General features: G+C 37.9%; 1 long non-coding RNA gene across 4 annotated transcripts in view; it reads right to left on the bottom strand.

The window, feature by feature from the left end:
* Positions 1 to 362: 362 nt before the first annotated feature.
* Positions 363 to 6,874, bottom strand: part of LOC103593041 — a 36,318-nt gene continuing 29,806 nt past the window's right edge. For 2 of the 4 annotated variants that reach the window (XR_550705.1, XR_550706.1), the window contains one exon: positions 5,436 to 5,878. This is a non-coding gene — a long non-coding RNA (uncharacterized LOC103593041). Of the gene's footprint in view, positions 1,045 to 2,119; positions 2,355 to 5,435; positions 5,879 to 6,874 lie in introns of those variants that run through there. The other 2 variants (XR_550708.1, XR_550707.1) reach the window with 2 other exon arrangements.

Raw genomic sequence — 6,874 nt, 5'->3', positions numbered from 1 at the left:
AAGCTACACCACACCAAGGGTTGTGATCCCCTTACCGGTCACGAAAAACACACACACAAAAAAAACAAGGAACTGAGACTTGGGCAAGAAGATGTATATGGCTCCATAAAATGAGTCACCACCATCATAGGAAGTCTGATTTACAGTACACATGCTACAGACAGTGAGATTTTCAAGTCTGGGTAACTAAAATGACAGATGTCACTGCCAGTTCTAGTGTCTTAAAACACAGGACAAGCCAATTTGTGCATGTTGTTTCATCATTCCATCTCAAGGAGAGACATATAGCCCAAACGGATGAGTAACACTAAAGCTGATCCTTTATTTATTTATTTATTTTAGATATAAATAATAGCTTAATGGAATATTCTTAAAAATCAAAATACATGTCAAAGAATCCACAATGAACAAAATATCAAAATTTACAATAAAGACAAATTAGTATTATTGGTTTTTCATTTTGTCTGAGGTGTTTACCAGCTTAAAGTTTATCCTTTTGCACTAAGCATTGAAACAGCAAACAAAAAAACTTTGTTTTTACTAAGTGTACGAAACTTGGTTGAATGGAAGCCTGGGGATTTAACAAGCCCAACTTGCTACTATAAGAAAAAAAAAAACCCAGCAGAAAAGAAAGAGTTCCCAATAATAATATTTCAACATCTGGATTCATGTGGACTTCCTGTCATGTGAGTTAATGAATATCTCTTACATAAAGCCAGTTTTACCTTGGTTTCTGTCACTTGCAGTCTTAAATAATATACCAGTGAAGCTGAGGAATATTGTGAGGCAATATATAAGGTGTTTCTAAACCACGATACACACACTGAAGGATAAAATGATGGAAGAGAAGGTAGAGAGTCCTGTGGGTGCATTGGTCAGCTACTGCTAAATAACAAGTTACCCAAAATGTAGTAGCATGAATAATAAAAATCTGTCATCAGGTTCACAGGTCTTCACATCATCTAGAGCAGCTTCTCAGATTGCAGGAGTATGCATCTGTGGTTCTGCCATCTGTCTCGTCTTACTCTACAACAAGCAAACTACCTAGAATAGCAAAAGGAAAAGCCAATCACCAAAGGATCTTTCATGCTGCTATTCATCATGTTTGCTAAATCCAAATAGCCAATGAAAGTCCTATGACTAAACTCAAAGCAAGTATATTCCACCTATCAGATGGTCAAATACTAGAGTACTTCAAAATGCTTGTGGAAAATTTGAAGAACCCTCTTATAGACAGAAGGACAAATCCAACATCAACATAGGAGGTATCTCCTCCCATTCAGGAGGGGAGCAGGCAGCGAGGGAACATTGAAATCATGCCATCTCTCAGGAAATTTCCTAGAGGAGGTTAGAGTAAGGCTGCACTTCAGAGAAGGGGTCCAAAGAAGTGGAAAGTGTGTGTACACACTGTGAGCATTACAGAAAAGGGTCTATGGAAATAGTCAAATGCAAAATGAATAAACTGAGAAGCTGAACAAGATCACAACTGCGTGGGATGGTTTCTGGCTCTATACATGTTTTCCTAAGATGTAAACAAGCAGATTTCTGAATGACTAAAATATTTATCTCCTAAGCTCTAAACAAGATGTTTTCTATTAAAACTTCTTTACTGGAAATGACCATATGAAAAACAAAACAAACAAACAAAACCTTTAAATTATGGGCATGCCAAGCTTACTGCTGGCACTTGACAATGTGCCCTCACTCCCACCACCTTGTCATCCAGGGAAAGTCACATTTCTGTCTGTATTTTTGCACTTCTTTTGTAGCTTCTTTGCATAACAGCTGCTGTCTGTGGACTCACAATGAAAAATTGAGGCCAGAAAGAACAGATGCAATGAAATCATTGAGTTTCTTGTTATTTTATTTCACTTTTTTAAAAAGTACAAAAGAATTCATCAATTTTTTATTTACCCATTTTTTAAATCTGAATGTATAAGATTTTGTGTTCTTTAAAGTTTTATTTTGTTTTTAATTGATGCACAAAAATTGTACATATGTATGGGGCAAGTGTGATGATGTGATGTGTGTATACAATGTATCATGACCTAAGTAGGGTAATTAGTATATTCATCACATTAAACATTTGTCATTTCTTCATGGTAAGAACATTGAAAATCCTCTCTTCTAGCTACTTGGTAATATACAATATATCATTGTTAACTGTAGTCACCCTACTGTAATTTTATTTTACACCAGATCGATATTAGGTTTCTTATAACCATCTCATAATGATTGCTTCACTGTCTGCTCTTATTGTCTTCATTCTTAGGCCCCACTTGATAGGTCTGAGCTAGAGCTAAAATATCTTTGTGATCCAGAAACGTAAGCTGCATTCAGCTCTCCAGGGCCACCTGCAGAAGCAAATTAACAGTAAACACAGTTAGGACAGGTAGTGTCTTCTGATGGGTCTGGCCCTGTCTCCAGGATGAACAATTAGCAGAAACTACCAAATAGGAACTAACAGGGCAGTGTGACTGATGAGGACATGGTAACAACCAGGGTCTCTGCCCACCAAGCCAAGGGTCCTGATTTTTCTGAGGTTTGATGTCAGTCATCTCACAAAACAGACACTCCAGTATTTATCAGTCTATAATAAACCAAAGTACCAAGCTCCACCCAGGCCTGTCCCAGAGGTCTGTTTATATCATGATGTTGAAAACTGACATTACACTCATTTTATTTATGCACAAAATTATTATTATGAATATTTTTTAAGTTGTATGCTCATAGATCATAATGATAATTATACTGAATGAGGATCTATTATATGCTATCCAGGGTTTTAAGTGCTCCATATGCATCTACCTGTTTAATCCTCTGGATAACTCTGTAAGGCAGGTCCTGCTCTCATCCTATCCATTTCACAGACTCAGGAACTAAGGTGAAGAGAGGCCAGGTGCCCATGGTGAAGTAGCTAGATAGCCAACGATGGGCCAGGACACACATCCAGGGACTCACAGTCCATGTCTACATGCTTAGCACAGCACTACGCTACTAAAGACGTGAAGAGACAACTCCCTCCAGAGAAAAGAAAGATGCCCAATCTAGATTTGAAAAAGTATCCAACCTCCAAGAAGAGAAAAGTAAACTTGGTTATGTACCATTTTAAATTTATGAAATTAGAAAGAAAAAAAAAAACAGAAAACAATCAAAAAACCACCCTGCTAGTGTTCACAAGGAGAAAGTTCATTCCACAACCCTTTTCCAGCTTCAAATAAATAAAATGTATGTTGCAGAGAAAGCCTCATAAGTGTTCTCACTCACAGGCCTGCACACGTTAGCCAGGCACAGTCTCTGCACCATAGGGGAGTGACTGGCAGACAGCAATGCTAAAGTTTCCCTGAGCCCTGTCCACCTGGAAAACCTTCTGTTTTCTGAACCCTCCCATCACCATCCTTTTGCTTACTGAAAAAAAAGAAAAAGAAAAAGAGAAGAAAGAAAGAATGCCTAAGCCTCTGTCTACATTTTCTCATGATTCCCAAAAGACCCACGATGACTCTTCAGAGCCAAACATAAACCTTTGAACTTCTCTTTCTTGGTCTTGTGAGTGATTAGCTAAGATCAGAAGTGTTTGTTCCCCTAAAACTCTGAAACTAAGTAGACAGAGATAAACATTCCCTGCTCAGCTAAAGGGCCAAGACTTACCATAATGGGAAAATAACCCCAATTGTGAGTTACTTTCTTTGTAGCTTATCTATGCCTCCCCACAAAAGTCTAAGACAAAACCAACCTTCTGACGTGCTATGATCTCTGGATCTGAGATGCTATTTTTATTGCAATGGCTGGAATAAAATCAATTTCCTTGTATGTTTGTGTTTTGTCTTTGGCAAGTCTAAAATAATAATAATAATAATAATAATAAATCCTTCACCCTACATGTATTTCTCCTATTATTTATGATTAAATAAAATAATAACCACTAGAAGCTGCTTTCTACTTAAAAGAAGAAAACTATTAGAAGGCTCCGGGGCTGTGTCACTCACACAAGATGCCATTCACTGAGTGTTATCAGGGACTCTTTGCCCTTTGCCTGAAAGTCCTCTCAGCAAGTAAAAAGCCCCCCTTCCATCTGAGAAGTGTAATTATGAACGAGACTTTGAATTCATGCTTGACGAGGAAGAGACACAAACCCCCATCCATCATTTTACCTGCTTCTTCACAGCTCAAAAAGATTGGCCAGCGTCAAAAGCGTCTAAGAGACCCACAGGTCCAATCCCACCTACAGACATCTTTTGTTGGCCCCATTCAGCAAGGTTGAAAACCTTGATAAGCTGATAGCCTTTCAAAATATGGAGATTTTATACAAAAATGTTCATTAGCATTTGTCAGGGACTCCCCCCGCATCATTCAACTTAAAAGACAGACAATGCTTTTACATTTGTTGATCAAAAGATGGCAACAAAGAAAAACACTTTTTAAAATCTGGCTCATGTAGGGTGGAGTCAGTTGGGATTTGCTCTTACATTAGTGAAATATCAGTATCTTCTGCACAGAAAACAGCCTTTTTAAAAATTTGTTTCTGTTTAAAGATCATTTATTGGGTATTTTCTGTCTCCTGATGTGCGACATTAACTCTTAAAATAAATTGTTTTATTTCATATTCACAGCAGATTAGGGGATAGATAATATCCTCTTCCCCACTTCACACATAAGAAACTACCCAAGGTCACACAGGCAAGATTTGAACCCAGCACTGTCTGAATGCAAAGACAACTATTTAACCTATGTGACTTCTTAGTTATCATGCAACTTTCTAGTCCTGTGGGCACATTTTAGCAGACCTGAAATTTGAATACCTCCCCGTCATGTCCCCACTTAAGCCATCATCTACCTTTTGTCCCCCAAATATTTTATGGTCTTTCCCTCCCTGGATTCCGGCTTAGCTTCCAAGTCTTCTCTGATCATAGTAAACTAGTATCCAGGCCTCTGGCAAAATTGTTTTTTTACTGTTGCTTTTTAAACAGGTATAAAAGTAGAATTTAAAGCAGTCTTTCATAAGAAAAACAAAATGTAACATGAAACTCAGGTTAAGAATTCATTCAATTTTGTGCTTTCGGTTGAAAAAAAAACGTTTAGGTATACATTTAGGGTAGAAGAAGAAATCTTTGAAAACAGTGCATTTAGATTCAAATCTGTTGGAGGATTTCAGCTAAGGAAAGAGACTGAAGAGAAGTGTTATCAGCCTAGGAGTTCACCTGCAACTGCAAGGAAGCCTAGGAATCCCTGTTTAGAGATGAAATTCAGCTAGACTGTGCCATCTGATGAGGGTTGCAGGGAAAGTACAGGACTCCCAGTTAAATTTGAATTTTAGATAAGCAATGAATAACTCTTTAGTATGTGTATGTCCCATGCTGTATCTGCCATTCTGTATTATTATTTGCCAAGTCTGGCAAACCTGAATGTGACTCAAATAAAACAGCTAGTGAGAGAGCCAGCAATGAATTCAGCTTTTATTCATGTGCATTTAGAAAGACCTCTGCATAAATTTGAGTGTTAATTTATTGTTCCACTCAATTTTTCCATCGTGTTCTTTCCTTTCATCAACTGTAGTTTGTACTAAGGCATGTTGCCCAGTGGGATCTTAAGGTGTTTCTGTCAGTACACAGAGCCTGCGTTTGCACATTGTGTTCACATATTCTTCATTACGACACACACGTACACACACACAAATGTGCTTTCTCAGTTTTCTTGAAATGTATGGCTCTTTTGGTCTTCCCCTCCTCATTAGAAATTGACGTGGGAAATAATTGTGATTATAATGGTTAGCACTTACAGATCCCTTACTCTGTGCCAGGTGCAGTTACAAGTCCAGGCATGGATACTTCTCTCTCTTGTGCACAGCAAGACATAGGGCACCAGGTGGGGACAAATAATCCTGGAACAAGAGAGTAAGCAGTTGGAAACTATAATATATTCTACCACCCAATTTGACCTGCTTTTTTGTTGATCAATATGGCCCAAAAGTGATGTTCACTCACATTTCTATCCTGATAATTACCAGGCTTCTTCACTCCTCCAGCCTAGCATGGATCACTAGTCACAGGTTGAAGCAATTTATTTACTATCATAGACCACATATAATCCTGCTGCACTGTCTTTTAAAAATATTTTTAGCAAGACTGCATGACTCACTAAGTTGAGCCTTTTACTGCACAAATATTAGGTTACCGATAAGCTTGCTGAGCACACACTTCAGGAATCAGCTCCATTATCATATGAGGGGACAAGAAGAAAGGAAGGAGGAAGGACAGGAGGAGGGAAAAAGGGAGAGATGGAGGAATGGGTGTAAAGAAGGAGGAAGGAGAAGAAAAAGGAGAGAAGGGGAAAAGAAAAAAAGAAAAGGAAAAATAGGAGAAAACAGAAACTTGATTTGAAAAAACTTTGATGATATAAAAATACACATCATGAGGGGAAAATTGACTTATTTGATTCCTTTAGGTTTATCTTAGAGTTTTGAGGGATTTTTTTAAAAAAGACATGTGAGAGAAGGACTATGGAGAAATACCATAATTTTTTATATATTGTGTTTAGTTATTAGTTTAGTCTAAATGGAGACAATATATCTACTCTACTTCAAATATTTATTTTTTCCAAATTATTCATAGGCCAGGAGAAGTCTCACTGTTCACAGGCAGCATTTCTGGCTCAGAAAAAAAAAAAAAAAAAAAAAAAAAAAACATAATGGAATGGGTCTGGATCATCCCAACAGAAAAAGCAGTAGTTAAATTGGTGGAGACACCTGTTATATCTTTCAGATCCCTGCCGAGTCCTTCTTCCATGAAGCAGGGAAGTGCCGTTTCAGACTGTGGCATCTGATGAGGGCAGAGGGAGCCCCAGATGCTGAGCAGATCTTAGAGCTGCTATTTCCCTT

Source organism: Galeopterus variegatus, unplaced genomic scaffold (assembly GCF_000696425.1).
Source record: "Galeopterus variegatus unplaced genomic scaffold, G_variegatus-3.0.2 Scaffold1265, whole genome shotgun sequence".
In the NCBI taxonomy this organism is placed as follows: domain Eukaryota; kingdom Metazoa; phylum Chordata; class Mammalia; order Dermoptera; family Cynocephalidae; genus Galeopterus; species Galeopterus variegatus.
Note: the sequence above shows the minus strand (reverse complement) of the source record. Positions and strands in the feature narration are given on the sequence as shown.